Source organism: Bidens hawaiensis, unplaced genomic scaffold, assembly GCF_021521415.1.
Source record: "Bidens hawaiensis isolate Kalapana, Puna unplaced genomic scaffold, B.hawaiensis_p1.1 tig00012685_1, whole genome shotgun sequence".
NCBI classification, from domain to species: domain Eukaryota; kingdom Viridiplantae; phylum Streptophyta; class Magnoliopsida; order Asterales; family Asteraceae; genus Bidens; species Bidens hawaiensis.
Window position 1 is genome coordinate 319,651 of NW_027492050.1, and position 20,838 is coordinate 340,488.

General features: G+C 42.6%; 1 pseudogene across 1 annotated transcript; it reads left to right on the forward strand.

Moving 5' to 3' along the window:
- The first annotated feature begins 255 nt into the window (after positions 1-255).
- Positions 256-20,649, forward strand: LOC143541872 (protein DETOXIFICATION 19-like; annotated as a pseudogene). Its single transcript, XR_013136822.1, has 8 exons — positions 256-498; positions 7,822-8,366; positions 9,076-9,154; positions 9,256-9,263; positions 9,487-9,543; positions 9,635-9,873; positions 20,210-20,316; positions 20,411-20,649. The product of XR_013136822.1 is annotated as a protein DETOXIFICATION 19-like (transcript).
- Positions 20,650-20,838: the final 189 nt, after the last annotated feature.

Consider the following 20,838-nt stretch of genomic DNA (forward strand, 5'->3'; position numbering starts at 1 on the left):
TAACTGGGCTAGGCCCATTAGGGTACCATGATGGTGGCCATGAGGCTCCCTATATAAGGAAGTCTCCACCTCATTATTAAAAAAGGTCCTCAATAAGAGCCACCACCATATAACCATTTTTGTGTCTGTAAACAAGAGATCCTCGAGATTTCTTAGCAGTCACCTCCACACCCCCAAAAACCATTGCAGATCTCAAGCTACCGGAGAAGAAGATCGAGTCGTGGTTCGTTCATCTCGAAGACCGGGAACATCGTCATGGATCAGGTCAGATTCATTTCATGTTTCTACAGCGGTCGTGATCGGTGGTGGAAGAAGGTGGTGGATTGTGAAGAGGCTAAATTTCATATATTATTTTCCCTGCCTATGATACTAACCAATCTTGCTTATTATGCGATACCACTAGTATCCGTCATGTTCTCCGGCCACCTCGGTGAAGTTGAGCTAGCTGCGGCTAACCTCGCCAACTCGTGGGCCACCGCTACCGGATTCTCCTTCATGGTTAGTTAATCTTCAGATATTATCTGTATAAAAACACGCTAGACATGAACTAGTAGTCATGTGTAATTTTATAACATAGTTGACTGTTATATGCCAGCCAATTCGTGGGATTTGTAGGGAATTGGTCTAATACGAGAGTTAGATATTAAAATCATCTATTAGCATTGTGATTAATTAGTGGTGGTGATTAAGACTAACAGGGAAATAATTAAGTTTTAGATGCCATGTCTTACTCGGTAGTGTTCGGTTGTGAAGAAATACGGATCCGATCCCCTGATATGGGTCCTTGATCCAATGATTCCACAGGGTAAAATATGATAACTACTAACACAGTATGAGCACAACTTCTCAAAGTCCAATGACTGAAATCTGCAAAACAGACACCGTGAGTCTCGTTACAGGAAGGACAAGAGGGGGGGTCTACCTGTAACCACCTCCGACGTGAGAATCAGTAACGTTCGTAAAGAGAGAAGTACTGGAGTACCACAGACTAAGAGTAGTCAGAATATATGCAAGTAAGAATACCGGTGAGTGAATGTGAATGGATACCTTATGCAGGTTGACAAGGTATTTATAGCCGAATGATGTAGGAAGGTGATTGGGCCAGTTGTCCTCTTCCAAAATATCTTAATAACTGTCTGGACGCGTGTCCTCTTATGATAGCTTGAGCTATACGTCCCATGTTCATGGGTATAAAAACCTGGACACATGTCACCTAATGATAGGACGAATTGCACCCTGGCCATGTGCACGGTTATAACAAACTGGCTAGGTGTCCTTCTTTCATTGGTGGGTAAGTCACGTACTCCTCAAGTAACAATCGTGGACGTTCTTCTAGAGTGTAGTTAGTTATTGACAGCTGTCTAATTGGCATTACCCTCTTGTCATATTGGCGGACCAATGTCTTGTCCTGCGGACGACTTCTGAGGGTGCCAGGATGCTTCTGCGCGTGGTATGAGGACGTTCTTCCTCTACCGTGATATGCGGGTGATCCATATGTCCTGTGGGTGATATGTAAGAGGTTCTTCTATGACCCGCGGGTGGTACTTAAGGGTATTTGGGTCTTTTTGGCACCCTACCACTATAAGTCCTCCAGTCCAGTGTTTCTTCCGTGTGAAATCTTTATGCGGGTGAAATTCTGGACTTAATGTATTTTGGGGTTTTTTGAATTTTGAAGTTAGGTAGAAAATATCTTCTATTGGTATAGATAATCATGAAAAAAGGACAAGTTGGCCACTCGTAGGCGCGTGAATCGGTGATGGAACGTTTTTTACGGCTGTCACTGTATCCGACTGTGCAATTTTTTCTCTTTCTCGAATTTCCGGCGTGACGTGGCGGTTGATGATTAGGCGATGACTTTCTCTCTCCACTGTTCATATCCCATCGCATTAATTGCGATGGGTATAAATAGGGAGAGAAATTTTCTGACTAAGAGTTTATCGCCTTTATTTGTTGATTATCTCCTTTGATTTCTCTCTGATAAATCACTAAACTTTCTCATATTTTCTTATCAAATCCTTCGATAATGTCGAATGTTCAAACTGAAATTGACGAGATAGAAGTTTCATGGAACTATTCAGAATACGAGAAATTGCTAGAGACGTATGGCATTCCACCAGAGTGGGAGCCGGAGTTTCCTTCTCCCGGTTCCATAGCCAGTTTATCTCCCCTGGTAAAATGGCTGTTTATGCCAATTATTTTACCTGTGGGAATTTTCGTCGTCCCTAGACGAAATTCTTTATGAAGGTATTAACTGCCTACGGAATTCATTTATCCCAGCTACACCCACGTACTGTAATGCGAATTCGACATTACGAGTTCGTATGAATAGCACGTGACCTAGTGCCACACTTTGTATAGCAATACAAAGTTCTTCTCTAGATAAAACTAGAGGCATACACAAATCATCATATACTTGGTACAAACTAATATATGGAATCAAACTACAAAATAATACGAGTAAGAGGTATCACCAACGAGAGAATGAATCGATCTCTGGTGTGTCTCTTATCTTCTTAAAACAACCAAAACATGGAGCACTAATATTCTTCTGTTTGCTGGTGTCGACCAAAAGGAAGAAAACCCCACAAAATAACTTTTCGTATGTATTGTTGTGTCGGAAGAATACTAAACACCCAAAAATAATACTTTCTTTTTGTTTGTTGAGCAAGTTACGTAGCCCACACAATACCCATTAATATATATTTGAATGGGCCCAAAGTAAAATTACACAAGGTAGTTTGTGTGTACATAGACGGATGGATGCATCCCATATTTTTCTTTTCTTTTCTTTCTTTTAATTAAAAAAAAAAAAACAACAACAACAATAATAATAATAATAATAATAATGTAGGATAAAATACTTGTTGGGTTTTCTCATGGGCAAAAATACCCCAACAAATCTCCCCTTTTTTGTCTATGAGAAAGAACTCACCACCCCGGCGAGTGAGCAACATATCTTCAACTTCTCCCTTGCCAAAGTTTTGGTCAACATATCGGAACAATTATCATCGGTATGAACTTTATCAAGTTCAAATAACTTGTCTTCAATAGCATCTCTAATCCAATGATACCTCACATCAATATGTTTTGTTCTCTTATGATACATAGAGTTCTTAGCAAGGTGAATAGAACTTTGATTATCACAAAGAACCATGTAGCACTGTTGCATAAAGCCAAACTCTTGCATAAATCTTTTCAACTACAATAATTCTTTGCATGCTTCTGTTGCTGCCATATGCTCTGCCTCGGTGGTAGACAAAGCAACACACTTTTGCAGTCTTGACTGCCATGACAGCTCCCCCTGCAAATAACATCAAATATCCAGAAATGGATTTCATGTTGTCCTTATTTCCTGCCATATCAGAATCCGTGTAACCAACAAGCATCGGCTCCCCATTTCCAAATGTTATACCCAATTTGGAAGTACCTCGTAAATATCTAAGTATCCACTTAACTGCTTCCCAGTGCTTCCTACCCGGATTTGACAAGAACCGACAAACAACACCAACAGCATGGGCAATATCAGGCGGTGTACATACCATTGCATACATCAAGCTTCCAACCACTGATGCATATGGAACACCATCCATCTCTTCAATCTCTTTCTCATAAGTAGGGTAATCTTTTTCAGTTAACTTAAAGTTGGGAGTAAGAGGTGTACTAACCACATTAACTTTAGACATCTTAAATCTGCTAAGCACCTTTTCAATGTATTGCTCTTGTGACTTGTGCAACTTCTTTGAAGCTCTATCTCTAGTAATCCAAATACCAAGAATATTCTTAGCTGGCCCCAAGTCTTTCATAGAAAACGACTTGCTAACTCTTTCTTCAGCTGGACAATTCTTTCCGCATTCTTGCCAACAATAAACATATCATCAACATAAAGCAATAAAATGATGAAATCCTCATCACCAAACCTCTTAAAGAAAACACAATGGTCAGACGCAGTCTTTCGGTAGCCTTGCTTCCCCATAACTGACTCAAATTTCTTGTACCACTGTCTCGGTGCTTGCTTCAACCCATAAAGACTTTTATGAAGTTTACAAACATAATCTTCTTTACCTTTAACCTGAAAACCTTCAGGTTGCTCCATATAGATCTCCTTATCGAGATCACCATAAAGGAATGCTGTCTTGACATCCATTTGCTCAACCTCAAGATCAAAACTAGCAGCTAAACCAAGGATCACCCTGATGGAACTCATCTTCACAACTGGAGAAAAAATCTCATCAAAATCAATACCTTCTCTTTGACTGAACCCTTTGACCACCAATCTTTCCTTGTACCTAGGCCGTGATGTATGCTCTTCAGTCTTCAACTTGTAGACCCACTTGTTCTTCAAAGATCTTTCGCCCTTATGCAACTTCACCAACTCAAAGGTATTGTTCTCATACAAGGAATTCATCTCATCTTGCATGGCTTCAAACCACTCTCTTTTATGCTTATGTTCCATGGCCTCTTTATAATACTCGGGCTCTCCCCCATCAGTGAGTAAGACATACTCACCAGCCGAATAACGAGTAGAAGGTTGACGATCTCTCGTAGACCGCCTGAGTGTAACAAATGCAGACATATCTACTGGTAATTCGGGATGAATATCCTCATCCAAATCCACCTACTCTTGATTATCAACATTATCGGTACCATGTTGTTCGTCATTTTGAATATCATCTTCGTCTTGTGGCTCAGATTTCTGAGTAGGAATAGGATCCAAATCAAAGAGATCATCAATATACTGAGGAACTACCTGTGTCTTCTCAATATCTTTCAAACTCTCGTCTTCCACAAACACAACATCAAGACTTCTAACAAGCTTCTTTGAAATCGAATCAAATAGCCTGTATCCAAACTCATCTTGCCCATAACCAAGGAATACACATTGTCTAGACTTCACATCAAGCTTTGATCTTTCAACTTTGGGAATATGCACAAATGCTTTGCATCCAAAGACCCGCAAATGACAATACGAAACATCTTTGCCACTCCAAACCTTGTCTGGAACATCATTATGCAAAAGAATACAAGGAGTAAGATTAATAACATGTACCTCTGTATGTAAAGCTTCTCCCCAAAAGGAATTAGGCAACCCTGCATGTGAGAGCAAACACTTAAACCATTCAACCAAGGTTCTGTTCATCTGTTCTGCTAAACCATTCAACTGTGGTGTCTTTGGAGGTGGCCTTTGGTGTCGAATTCCTTTCTCTCTACAATAAGCATTGAAAAGACCAATCACCTCCATTATCTGTACGAACACACTTGAGCTTCTTCCCAGTCTGTCTCTCAACTAGGGCATGAAACTGCTTAAACACATCAAATACTTGATCTTTAGACTTTAAAGTATAAACCCATACCTTCCTCGAATGATCGTCTATAAATGTGACAAAATATAAGCAGCCCCCAAGTGTTCTAGTCTTCATAGGACCACATACGTCTGAATGCACCAAGTCAAGTATACTTTCTTTTCTATGAGGCGGATGACTATGAAAAGAAACTATCTTTTGCTTACCATTCATACAATGAGAACACTTCTTCAAATGAACATCTTTCACACCGGATAAGGCATCTTTCTTCAATAAAATAGACATCCCCCTTTCACTCATGTGAGCAAGTCTCTTATGCCACATATCAGTCGCATCAGAATTCGTCAATGAATTAACCTAGTCTCTGGACATATTTGGATGTGCCATGTACAACTTTGAAGTTCTTTCACCTCTTGCCACAATCAACGAACCACGAGTGAGTTTCCAAATTCCACCACCAAAGGTACTGTGGAAACCATCATCATCTAATGTTCCTGCGGAGATCAAATCAATTCTAATATCCGGAACATGTTTCACATTGTGTAAAACCAAATCCATCCTAGTATCAAACTTCAAACAAACATCCCCAACACCAACGATCTTTGATAGCCCATTATTACCCATCTTGACATTCCCAAAATCACCAGGAGTATAAGACGAATAAAAATCCCTTTGTGATGTCACATGACAAGTAGCACCATTGTCAACAACCCAACTCGAATCATCACGTGCAATGTTCACCCTATCATAATCACAACAAATATAAAACTCTTCGGTGGCAGTGTAAGTTTCAGAAGTACCTTCATCACCGTCATCTTTCTTGTAGTTGTTCTTTTTATTGCTGTAATTAGCCTTCTTGTTCTCCTTTTTCACTTGTCTGCAATACTTTATTGTGTGCCCTTTTCTACCACAATGATGACACTCATATTCTTCAAACTTCCCTTTGGACTTACTGCGGTGTTTTGCTCTATTACTCGGACCTCTGCTATGGCTTCTTCCCCTACTTTCGGTAACCAAGGCATCTGACTGTGAAGAGGAACCTTGTGACTTTCTTCTCATCTCTTCATTTATAATATTACCTTTAGCCAATTACATAGTAATAATACCATTAGCCGCGGAGTTGGACAACGATGTCCTAAAAGTCTCCCAAGAATCCGGTAAAGTACCAAGAAGCCATAAACCTTGTATCTCGTCTTCAAACTTAATACCCATACCTGCAAGCTGATTAATAACACCCTGAAAAACATTCAGATGATCAGTAACAGGAGTTCCATCACGGTATTTCAAGTTTATCAACTGTTTAATCAAGAACAACTTATTATTCCCAGTCTTTCGAGCATACAACTCTTCAAGCTTGGTCCATAAAGTACGAGCATGACTCTCCCCGCTAATATGGTTCAAAACATTATCATCAACCCATTGCCGAATATACCCGCAAACCTTCCGATGCAAAATATATCATTCTTCATCAGTTTTATTTTCAGGTTTATCGGTACTAAAAACAGGCAAATAATAATCCTTCACATAAAGAAGGTGTTCCATCTTGCCTTTCCAAACATGATAATTAAAACCATTCAAACTCACCATCCTACCCGTATTAGCTTTCATCGTTCAATCAAGTCTAAACCCAATAACAAGAGCCGAAGCTCTGATACCACTCTGTTGGGAAAAACGACCACTTAGCCACGAACGGTATACAAAAAAGTGCGGAATTAAATTTCGTTTGGCTAAACTTTTTCCCGACCCAAATGAACCAATGAGGATGCAAAAAATAGGGTAATTCAAAAGTAAAAGTGACACAATAAATTTTAGCGTGGAAAACCTTTCAAGGCGAGAGTAAAAAACCACGGGACTACTAGAGCCGCTTCAAATTCACTATCACCAAAAATGAGCAATACAAAGTTCTTCTCTAGATAAAACTAGAGGCATACACAAATCATCATATATTTGGTACAAACTAACTTCAAGTATAAGGAATCAAACTACAAAATAATACGAGTAAGAGGTATCACCAACGAGAGAATGAATCGATCTCTGGCGTGTCTCTTATCTTCTCAAAACAACCAAAACATGAAGCACTAATAGTCTTCTGTTTGCTGATGTCGACCAAAAGGAAGAAAACCCCACAAAATAACTTTTCGTATGTATTGTTGTGTCGGCAGAATACTAAACACCCAATAATAATACCTTCTTTTTGTTTGTTGAGCAAGTTACGTAGCCCACACAATACCCATTAACATATATTTGAATGGGCCCAAAGTAAAATTACACAAGGTAGTTTGTGTGTACATAGACGGATGGATGCATGCCATATTTTTCTTTTCTTTTCTTTTTCTTTTTTTTTAATTAAAACAACAACAACAACAATAATAATAATAATAATAATAATAATAATAATAATAATAATAAAATACCCATATAGGATAAAATATTTGTTGGGTTTTCTCATAGGCAAAATTACCCCCAACAATGTTCAGATACACAAATTGATATATGAGTTAATTGCTACTTCTTTGATCAGGTTGGTCTAAGTGGTGCACTAGAGACATTATGTGGTCAAGGATTTGGAGCAAAACTTTACAAAATGTTAGGAATATATCTCCAATCATCATGTTTAATTTCCATCTTCTTCTCCTTCCTCATCTCAATCCTTTGGTTCTTCACAGAACCTATCCTCATTTTACTCCATCAAGATCCTCAAATCTCCAAAATGGCGGCTATCTACCTTAAACATCTTGTCCCTGGACTGTTTGCATACGCGGTTTTACAAAACATTCTAAGATTTCTCCAAACATAATCTGTTGTATACCCTTTAGTATTGTGTTCACTCATCCCTTTGATCCTCCATATCGGTATAACTTATGTATTCGTGTATCACACGTCTCTAGCTTTCACTGGAGCGGGAATAGGTGATTCTTTTTCTTTGTGGATCGCGGTAGTTATGCTGGCAGGGTATGCGCTTTTTAGCAGAAGGTTTAAGGAAACATGGCAAGGTTTTTCCATGGAGTCATTTGATCATGTTTTTGCCACTTTAAAGTTGGCTCTTCCCTCTACTGCTATGGTTTGGTTAATAATTTCTTAAATTTTTAAAGTTTTCAAAGCACATGCATGTAATTCAATGAATATATGGGTGTGTTTAGTTGGCCATATTTTTTTTAGAAATTAAAATATGTTAAAAGGAACTGGAATTGAAATAATTTGATTTATACTGAAATTTGACAAAAAGGATTTGAAATAATTTTAATGGCCTAGAGCATTCTCAACCTGTCCCTCATCTCTAACCCTCATCTCTATTTTTATAATTACACTAAAAAACACTACATTTCTCTCTCTTTTTTAATTAAATAATATTTTTTTATACTTTTATCATTACTGTTTTCTGTCTTTTCTACTCGCAACCAATTCAACAAATATTAAAAAATAAATATGAGCAAACTTTGTTTGCCCAAATTTACAAAAAAAAATCATTACCTTTTCTCTCTTCATCATATAATTTTCACTCACAACCACTCAAAACCTCACCCTATAATTTGTAAACCCCCTCACATAATTTTTGGGGATATGATGAGAATGCTCTTAGGGATTTAAATTTAGATTTCAATAACAAATTGTAAGAATCAGAAAATTAAAAACGGAATTTAGATTACAATTCCAACAAATTATCCAAACCAAACACACAATTCAAATTTCATTGAATTCCGTGAACAAACGATCCTTCTGCCTTGTTCGTCTCCACCGAATTTGACATCTTTTTGTTTGTGTTTATTTCTTATAGCTTGGAGTATTGTGCTTTTGAGTTACTTGTGTTACTAGCAGGAGTTTTGCCCGATTCAGAAATAACAACTTCCTTGATTGCATAAGAATGTCTTGATTATGTATGCTTATTAGGCGTGAGCATGGTTCAGTTAAATTATAGCTCATATATATAACTCGGTTTCATTTACAAACGATTCAGATAATTTGGTTATTGGGAAACTTCGTATGATTAATCATTCGTTAATAAACTCAATCAAGTTTTATGTCAAATGTAAAGAGTAAAAAAGGTGTTGATTTATTCAGTTTTATGTTGAACCTTAATCATTATGATATCTTATTGTCTAGAATTAATATACTTTTATCTGCTCACTCTTTATTTGATTTTTATTCTTTCTAACCACACATCTATGATCAAATGTTTGCATGTCAGCGTAAATACAGAAGCAATCGCATACATGTTAACTTACGGGCTCAGTGCTGCCGCAAGGTTAGATGCAGTGATCTTATTCGTTCCAAATAGGAATCAACATTTCAGCTTTTAAACTCAGCCTAATTTAGCAACATTATTAACTTGACAGCACGCGTGTGTTAAACGAGCTGGGAGCTAACAATATTGATAGAGCTAAGCATGCCATGGCTGTGACCCTAAAGCTTTCTATCATCCTTGCATTTGTTGTTGTTTTAGCATTGGGATTCGGTCATGATATTTGGGCCAGTTTTTTCAGTGATAGTCACACGATCATAAATAAATACACGTCAGTGACTCCCCTCTTGATGATCACCATCGTTCTTGATTCCATCCAAGGAGTATTATCAGGTGTGCATAAATCCTAATTTATTGTTGTAACATATAATGCTTCTTAAGATCTTATAAATTTGGGATATTGGTTTTTAATACTCTGAAGAGGTAGGTCCCAGCAGAGCCTAGTTGGACCCGCAGGACTCACCTTGAAGAGAGACGTCTGCGCAGAAACCAACTGGATCCGCAGGACCCACCATGCTCAGAGACGTGACGTCCTTACGCGCAGTACGCAAGCTGTTCCCGCAGGAAATGCCTCCCAATGGTGAAGTACTCCGCATGTTCCCGCAGCTGCGGATACAAGCCATCAAGGAAGGCCACCCGCGCAGCAAGGCTACACGCACAAGGCACTTAGCTCTCAATAATTCAGTAGCCACCTGAAGGAATGAGCAAAGCCGGGGACAATCCCGCACAAAGGCGGGAGGCGGAATACTCCCGCCCAAATGAGCCAGTCCGTACGATACTGGAAGATCTTTGGTACTGTACCTGACGAGGTATGGGCAAAAGATCTGACCAGAGATACGACAGCCCATTGACAACAGTATGGCGAGCAGCATGCTCTTGTACTGTATGTCACTATTAGCCGCTACCTACTCACCAACTCCTGTCATACCACGTGCATAGCCTGCAGTTGGTGGAAAAGGAATAGTACACAGCAGGCCTGGTCATTGTCAGCCGCTGCCTACCCACCAACTGCCAGCATGGCGCGTGCGTAGGCCACAGTTGGTAGAACAGGAATACTATTCAGCCGGCTATACCCTCTTGGAAACCTACCTTCGGCTATAAATACCCCAAATGGTATGATCATCTCATCTTATCTTGTATCTTACATTATATACCTGATATCTGCTCTAGCAATCTCTTAATATACATTTATATTCAAGAGCAATCTAGTCTGATTCTCACGCCGGAGGGTGGTCACAAGGAGGAACCCCCCCTTCTCAGTGACGAGCTTACGGTGTCTGTTTTGCAGGTTATCAGAAGAACCATCTTTGCCGGATCTAACCCCTAGTGGGAAACATCTATTTAACCCCCAGATTATCCGTAATCTGCCCGGGGTCGATTAGTGTTTCTTCATTGGCGCCATCCGTGCATAAAAGCTAGAACTTCATTTTTTTTTTTTCAGTTTTTTCAAACTTCTGGAAAGATGGTTAAAGAAACTCCGGTAACCACAACCCCAGCTACTGGGGGGAATACCGGCGACTACACAGTTTTTACGAACACTACCCCGGTTACCCAAGCCGGGGCAAGTGCAGTAAATTTTACGAACACTACCCTAGTTACCCAAGCTGGGGCAAGTGCAGTAAATAATCGCTCACTGGGATTCACCGATACCCAGTTAGGGAGACAAAGAACGAGGCTCCCTCGCCAAACACTCGATGAAGTCAAAGCGTGGGCGGAAGCACGTCAAAAAGAATTCCAAGCTGAGTTGGATGAACGCTTACGTTCACTCCAACAGCCTGAGGAATTCGAAGAATACTTAGACGATGATTCGGAGGAATCCGATAGTGACGCAAACCCTCGTCATAGGGCGAAAGGGAAGCGTAAGGAAACTGACTCCCAACCAAGAAGGCATTTTGGAGAAACCTTCAAACCAAAAAACGTGGGTGGAAACCCACGTGACTTCTCCAAAACATTTACACCAGCTGCTGCAAAGGCGGGAATGTCCAAATTCGCAAGGGACATTGCGGAAGCAATCGTCCCAAAAAGTTCCAAACAGATGTCCAACATCGGCACTTACGATGGTATATCCGATCCAGACGATCATTTGAACAGGTTCATAGCGGGGGCAACCGTCAGTAGTTGGACGGAACCTACGTGGTGTTACATGTTCCAAATGACGCTTGTTGGGCCAGCTAGAGCGTGGTTCGATCGTCTACCGGTCAACCACATCTACGACTGGGCAGACTTCCAACAGAAGTTTAGCCAACACTTCAGCCAGCAAAGAAAGTATACCGAGGAGCAATGGACAATCCTCAAATGCATTCGAGAGGAAGATGAATCTTTGCCAGACTTCATCACTCGCTTCAACTCAAAGAAGCTAAGTCTGGGTAATATCAGCGAAGATCTTGTTCGCGCTGCTTTCATCCAGGGTGCGAACGACCCAGAGCTCATCCGCACCTTAACGGGTAAAGATGGCATGCCATCCACATGGGATGCCATCATGACAGCATCAAAACGCTTTGTGGAAACGGAGAAGCAACTGGGTAGAGATCTCCCCCAGAGCACAAACCTCTACACCCAGAAAACAAGAGAAGACAACGTCCTTGCCGCCCGACTAAACAAAAAGCGAAAGCTAGGCATTTGGCAGTCAAGGGTAAACTTTGACACCTCATCCGGCTTGCAACATCGGTTAGGCGGAAGGGATAACGTACAGTCGAACCATAACTCCAGATGGACGCCACTCACCAAAAGCGTCACCGAGATATTCGCCACTGAGGAGCTCCCATGGCCAAAGGCTCCAATAATCCGACATCGTCACAGTGCTGATCGGAGCAAATACTGTGACTTTCACAGGACAAAAGGCCACAACACTGAAGAATGCACAGACGTAAAGGACATGGTCGAAGCATTTGTCAGAGATGGGACGCTCGCACACCTCGTGGCGCAATGAACGCTGAGCAGGCTGATGCGTGTAGAACCCCAGTTGGGGAAAACACGAATAAAATTGCAGCTTCGATGTTGGAGACTACATACTGCGTAAACAACGAGATCCCGAACCAGGTGCATATCGGCTCGATGGCACTCCCATCCCAACAACATGGAAGGGAGCTCAATTACACAGTTTGCATGTAGATCAATTCCAAATTTGTAAAGAAAAGGCCCAGAGCCACTTCTAATGGAAATGATTCTCCTTAGAACATCGACGCTGATGATTTTACATTTATACTTATGAACTTTCCACACGAATGTGCCGGTTTTCACCGCATAATTACGGGGAAAGTCGTTGCGTGGGGAAGGCGGCAAAACCCGCATAAACCCAAAAAACGGCAAACCTTCACGCAGGTCAGTTAAAGGTAAAGTTCAGTTATCCCACTAAATGAAAGTGCCGGTCTATCCGCACGAATCATGATAAGAGGAAACTGAACACAACCTATTAACAACCGCGCGTCGAACGGTTAATTTATTCAACACTGATGCCGGTACTCACCGCATAATTATGTAGTAAGTCGTTGCGTGGGGAAGGCGGCAAAACCCGCATAAACCCAAAAAACGGTAAACCTCCACGCAGGTTAGATATAGGTAAAGTTTAGCCATCCTACTAAGTGCAAGTGACGGTCTTACCCGCACAATCACGAACGAGGAAGCAAAACTTCAACCTATTATCTACCACGTTCAAAGGTTAACTTATTCTAAACACTTAGAAAATTTCAAAGGAAAAGATGAGGAAAACTTCCACGCAGGTCAGATATAGGTAAAGTTTAGCCATCCTACTAAGTGCAAGTGACGGTCTTATCCGCACAATCATGAAAGAGGACGCAAAACTTTAACTTATTATCTACCACGTTGAAAAGTTAAATTATCTAAGTACTAAAGAAGTTGCTAAGTTAAATCAGAATATGCGTGAAATAAACAAGGCAAAGGATTGGCAAATAATCTTTATTCCATCGAAATTCAATTATTACAAAGATTGCTGGGTACATACCCGCATACAAAAGAAGCTATACAAAAACAAAAATCTATAATGGTGGAAAGGGATCTTCAGGATCATGCTTCAGGACCACTTCCACTTGGACCCGCACCATCAGTAGAGCGTGGCGGTTCAAGGAAAGCTTTAAGGATAGCTAGCCCATCATCAGCAGCGGCAACTTCGTTTACCTTCTCCACCACCGGATGCGGGAAGGCGGCATACTGATTCACTGCTTGGTCGTATACAGCTTCAGTATCCACATCAAATAAAGGGAAGTTGGAAGGCGGGATGCCTTTCTCAACGAACCCTAGACCAAGCAGGAAGCCGGCCTTTTCCCCATCCTCATGAGAAGCGTTGAGGGCTGCGCTCATAGCATCGTCATAAGACGTCTCCGTGAAGACCCGATGCACAACCTACAAAGAAGAAAAAATACAAGTATCAAAACCTTTTCTATTTACAAAGAAAAGCGTAAAGACATGAAAAGCTTACCTGAGACAACGCTTCTCGAAGAAGCCATTCCTTGGCAACCAGAGCTTCTTGGAGGGCGGCTTGAGCTTGGTTACAGGCGCGTTCGGCTTCACTTTTATTGAGGTTGGCAAGCAACACTTCCTTTGCAGCAGCCTCTTCAACGCCCTTTAGCTTCCGCTCAGTGTGGTCAAGCACGCCCCTCTGGTCCAGGATCTCTTGGAGCTTCTTCGCGTCCTCCATCGCCAAGGCATCATGAGCCTGTTGGAGCGCCTCTAATTTAGCTTTAAGTTCCTCATTCTCGAGGCATAGAGGCTCAGCAACAGCTTCAGCCTTGGTGGCCCTTTCAGTTGTGTTCCTAGCAGTTTCCTTAGCCAGCCGAAGCTGTTCGTTAACAGCTTGGGCAGCCTTGGAACGGGCCTCGAGACGGGCCTGAACCTCAACTTCAAGGGCCTTGAACGCCTTCTCCTTCTCCGCAACCGCGGCAGAGAGCCTCCTATTCTCCTCCCGGACAGCCCGCGCCTGAGCTACTTCTTGAATGCGAGCTGCTTTTAACTTGTCGTTTTCACGACAAAGCAGCTCGACGCGCGGCTGCATCCGGGCCAGGAGAACCCGAAGCTCATTGGTTAGCCTACCCTCCTGGTAGCTAGCCATGGCTTCCCTCAACGCACCACTGGGAGCTGCGTGACGAGCCCACTCCACGCACTCCACAGGTGTGCAAAGGGTTGTTCCTCGGCGGATGTTCCATCGTGGAACATACACTTCGTTGGAATCCGACACTGCAAAAACAAAAAGCAGTTAGGAAAAGATGATATATAAAAAAAAAAAAAAAGGCCAAAAGAACCCTACGCACCTGTAGGGTCAATAACAGGCCGATAGCCGCCAAACCCATCACCTGAACCCAAGGGAAATCCGTCCAAGAGGTCAGGTAGATGGGAAGGAGGCAGAGGTTGGCGAGAAGCCCCATGCATACCTGAAGGATCGGCCGTCGTTGCCGATGACGGAGGAGGCATGGTAAAGGCCGCCGCGGTCGCTGCTGCGGAGTCCGCAGCAAAAGTAACCGCCAGCTCAGTGAAAGATGCGGTAAATATGGCACTGACAGCCGGCGGTGATGTCATCACAGCTGGAACAGTTGGCTCAACGGAGTGAGCAACTGAACCAGCGGAAGCAGGCGCAGGCGCAGCCGCCTAGGTCGTCGCCTGAGGTAGGCTGACCAAGCCTACCGTTATGGGCGGGGAGGTACTCCTCCCCGCTCCACCCTGGAATGCGGTAGCATTCACGCCTGCACAAAGAAGACAAGTATTAATGAGGGAAAGCTATGAAGTTAAAAATAAAGTTTGTACTTACGGGTTTTCTTGAGCCTAAAAGTGCGGACAGGCGGGGATGAACCCGATGGAGCCGGCCTCTTCACGCCGCTCACCGTTGTCATCCTGGGCTCTCCGGAGGTGACAATCGTCGCAGCCTCCGGAGCAGTGGTCTTATCACCACCGGGGTTCCCCGCCACCTCTTCGCTCTCGGTCTCTGAATCAGACCGAGGCACCGGATCGGCTGTGGAGGCCACCTTCGCCTTCCCCTTCCCGCCGGCAGCCTTCTTCTTCCGCACCAACGGGGGACCATCTGCGTATTCCTCATCAGAACACAAGATTAGAGGAATTCCAGCAGAGGTTTCAGCATTGAGGGGTCAAGGGTTGAATAGCGCCTTACCTGGCCGCCTGGCGCTCAGGATCTCGTGTCCTGGCGGGTAGACCTCCACGAACCGTTCCGCCGTCTGTTCAAGGATGGGCAACTCGTTCTCATCTAGAGCACGAGTACCCATCCGGGCGGGACTGTCAGCCTCCCTCGGATACAGGAGCGACTGCAAGTCGTTCCCCTCTGAAATAAAAGAAAAACAGTTAGAAGACAAACCTATATAAACAAAGTAAACAGAGCATACCGTAAGGAATAGAGTTCAAACCGTATTCGAGGACGATCGGGATCTTTTGCGCATCCGCATCCTTCCACACCCGGCTCATCCCGAGCATCACCATCCCGGACTCCGCAAAGCGGTAAACCGGAGATTGGACTCGGGATATCTTCGAGAACCATTCCGCCTCCTGGTAGTTGGAGGCGTGAAGGCTGGGGAGTGCTTGCCCATTCTTGACCTTCATGGCAAGGGGGATGGCGCGAGCGGAGATAAAAAAGAACTCCCGCTTCCATGAACGAAGACTGCGCTCGGTTGCGCAAATGTTCAAACCCTTGATCCGGGTTATCAGGGTATACGACCCCTGGATGCTCCTCCAAGAGTAGAAGGTCATCAGGCGGTCGACGAAGGGCTCAATGCCCAGAATCCGGCACACCCACTCGAAGTGGCGAATCTTCGCGATCGCCATCGGGTGCACCTCGGTCAGGTGTACACCGTGCCTCTCTAGGACACGGTACACAAACTTTGTCAACGGGAACCTAAGATTCCCATAGACAAAGAATGCAGCATATACCCCGATCTTGCCTATGGGGGCATCATACACCGTCTGATGAGGTTCAGGAAACTCAGGCTCGAGAGACTCGAGCATGAACTTCCTGACGATGTACTGATATAGATCGACAGGCAGAGCACACTGGCACTCGCCAGCAGTACTCTTGTCATCGGCGTACACCCCAGCCTCCTGGGCTGTAGCCTCAAGATCGTGAGAAGACATCTTGCAGGTATGAAAGAAGAGAACGATTTCAAGAGAATGCTCGACTGAAAAGGTGAGTATTCGCCGGAAATCGTTTTGAAGATGAAGAGAAAAGTGAAAGTGTGGATTACAAAGAACCCTCTCCCCCTTTATATACTAATCGCAATTAATGCGATAAATTTAATGCGGAAGAGAGAGAAATCGCAGGTGCAATGAAACTATGACACGTGGCAAAAAACAAGCTGGCAACAGCTGTTGAAAGGACGCGTGCCAGTAATTTCGAGGCCACGCGCCCGAAAATTCGCGCCCACGCGCCTGAAAAAGCGCCTGGAATGACCATATACTGTCACGTCGCCATAACTTCCTGCACGTCCTGACACAGTCAGAAGAAACCGTCGGACGACGTTTCAGTAGTTTGGACTGTTCTTATCCTTTCACCAACTCTTCGAATTTCAAAATTTCAAAAAAAAAAAAAAAAAAAAAAAAAAAAATTTAAAAGCGGGAAAATACCCCTTACCTTGGCAACCAAGTAACTGTAAGACAGGTGCGGGTACAGTGTTAAGGCAAAACCCTTCACATACTTAGCACCTGCAAGGAATTGAAGCCAAGAATTCCTCGGCAACCAAGTAACTATAAGACGGGTGCGGGTACAGTGTTAAGGAAAAACCCTTCACATACTTAGCACCCGCAGGGAATTGACGCCAGGAATACCTTGGAAGTAAAGTAACCGTAAGACGAGTGCGGGTAGTGTTAAGGCAAAACCCTTCACATACCTAGCGCTCCGCAGGGAATTGAAACCAAGAAGGATCCTCTGGGCAATGCTTGCGGAAACGGGAATAGCATCCCCGCATAGCGGGAACGTCGAGAACTACATTGTTTGAAGCTTCAAGATGGAATTGGTGGTTTTAACATAATTGATCACTATGTTCAGAACTACCAAAACCTCATGGAGAATCCACACAAGTGGGACTCAACGCTCCTGACTTGCGAGGAGGTTACAGACCTACCCGCATCATACCCAAAGATCAAGCAGGAAAGTCTGGAATTTCTGCAAGTGACATAAGGACTTCCGCGGGAAGAATCCCCATGGAAAACCTTAAAACTAAACCCTTTTCAGAACCCTTTGCTTAAGTCCAAAAGTTCACCTCACTTTATTAAACATTCATGAGAAGAACATTGGACTGGGGGGACTTGAAGAGGTAGGTCCCAGCAGAGCCCAGTTGGACCCGCAGGACTCACCTTGAAGAGAGACGTCTGCGCAGAAACCAACTGGATCCGCAGGACCCACCATGCTCAGAGACGTGACGTCTTTACGCGCAGTACGCAAGCTGTTCCCGCAAGAAATGCCTCCCAATGGTGAAGTACTCCGCCTGTTCCCGCAGCTGCGGATACAAGCCATCAGGGAAAGCCACCCGCGCAGCAAGGCTACACGCACAAGGCACTTAGCTCTCAATAATTCAGTAGTCACCTGAAGGAATGAGCAAAGCCGGGGAGAATCCCGCACAAAGGCGGGAGGGGGAATACTCCCGCCCAAATGAGCCAGTCCGTACGATACTGGAAGATCTTTTGTACTGTATCTGACGAGGTATGGGCAAAAGATCTGACCAGAGATACGACAGCCCATTGACAACAGTATGGCGAGCAGCATGCTCTTGTACTGTATGTCACTATTAGCCGCTACCTACTCACCAACTCCTGTCATACCACGTGCATAGCCTGCAGTTGGTGGAAAAGGAATAGTACACAGCAGGCCTGGTCATTGTCAGCCGCTGCCTACCCACCAACTGCCAGCATGGCGCGTGCGTAGGCCACAGTTGGTAGAACAGGAATACTATTCAGCCGGCTATACCCTCTTGGAAACCTACCTTCGGCTATAAATACCCCAAATGGTATGATCATCTCATCTTATCTTGTATCTTACATTATATACCTGATATCTGCTCTAGCAATCTCTTAATATACATTTATATTCAAGAGCAATCTAGTCTGATTCTCACGCCGGAGGGTGGTCACAAGGAGGAACCCCCCCTTCTCAATGACGAGCTTACGATGTCTGTTTTGCAGGTTATCAGAAGAACCATCTTTGCCTGATCTAACCCCTCATGGGAAACATCTATTTAACCCCCAGATTATCCGTAATCTGCCCGGGGTCGATTAGTGTTTCTTCATACTCCCAACTTTCACTCATTGGACAATAACACTCCCAACTAACGATTTGTCTCCCATCACTCCCAACTTGTAACTTGTTTTCTTCTATCACTCCCGAACTTAACGGATCCTAACTCTGTTAGTATTTTTTTTGACGTGGCATGTTTTTGCAGACGTGGCATGTTACGTGGAAAATACCTTCTTTAAAAATAAAAACAAAAACTTAAAAACAACAAATACTATATACATATATACATACACAATATACACTAACGTATACATATATATATATATATATATATACAGACACAAACACCACCATGTTTCTAACCACTGTGTACACCACCACAGACCTCCACCACTCCATTCCTCTATCATCACCTTCACCACCGGAGCCACCTTCACCACCATCGCCAGCCTCGCTGTCTTCACCACCTCCAGCAGTGGTTGTCACTGGAAAAACGTTGTGGCAGCGGAAATCGCCAGCCTCCTTAATTTTATTATGAATCTCCATTACTTGTATTATCCTTTGTTTCTGTGTTGTTCAAAACAAACATCGCCGACATGCTAATGTAATAAGTAATCTTCATGTGTCGCCGCCATCGCGTTTTTCAGGCGAGTTCCGCCATTAACAGTAGAGCATCGATTCAAGGTAATAAACAGTGCATTATACTCGTTTCTTTATTCCGATCAAAAGGCCTATGATAATGTATTCAATTGTAAACAAGAGAATTGAATTTAGCAAAGTAATCTGGGTTAGTGTAGGGTTTGGTGGTGATGGTGAAGGTAGCGGAGGATGGCGGCGGTGGTAGAAACCGGCGGTGTTGGAGGCCGATGTGGTGGTGATGGAATGATGATGCATGATAGGTGGTGATGGAATGATGATTATATTTGTAGCAGTGTGTATGTATGTATGTAGTATTTGTTATTTTAATTTTTGTTTTTAAAGAAGTCATTTTCCACATAACATGCCACATCTACAAAAACATGTCACGCCAGCAAAAAAAACTAACGGAGTTAGGGTCCGTTAAGTTCGGGAGTGATAGAAGAAATAAGTTACAAGTTGGGAGTGGTGGGAGACAAATTGTTAGTTGAGAGTGTTATTGTCCAATGAGTAAAAGTTAAGAGTATTAAAAACCAATATCCCTATAAATTTCTTATAATTCGAAAGGTAAAAATGAAAATTTATACATTTTGGTCAGTTTGTTTCTGTTTTAATGATACGCAGAACCAAAATCAAACCAAAAATTCAATTTTACGAAAATATAAAACAAACTCGTTGGTTTTCTTGTTCGGATATATTGTTTACATTTCACTTTTTTACCTATTAACATGTTTCACCACCCATTCGACCCATTCATTATACTTCACATTTTATTTTAAAAGTAACCTATAAAGTATAAAACATACATTAATATATTTATAAGTAAACGGGTTGAAATTTAATATTTTACAGGAGTGGCTAGGGGATGTGGTTGGCAACATCTGGTCGTGTTCATCGACTTAGCAATGTTTTATCTCATTGGCATTGCCCTAGCTTTTCTATTGAAACTATACACGAAGGTGATACTATTATCATATAAATTGTTCAAGAATATGCCTGTTTGCTTGATCGTATCTCTATTCTAACATTATATTCTGAATATGTGATTTGTAGGGGTTGTGGGTTGGTTTGATATGCGGGCTCTCGTGTCAAACAGGTAGTCTTCTACTACTCGTGTATCTTAACAAGTGGACGCGAGCGGAACTAAATGGCCTCAACAATTTAGAATACAAGTTTCTGGTTTGACTAGAAACCGGTATTTCTTTCAAAAATAAAAGAACAAAGAAGATTTTGGGTAGGAATTCGTGTTTGTTCTATATATGTATGACATATAACTAGACCAAAAGAAAGAAAGATGAAATTTCGTAAGTTGAGAATGAAAGATGAAATTTCGTTATATCAAAGGACAATGAGTATAATTTGTAAGATTAAATATATAATTATATATATATATATATATATATATATATATAATAATATATATAAACGAAGACATAAAAATCCTACGTGTCGCAATGTGGTCGCTCCCCCTTTTTTTGGAG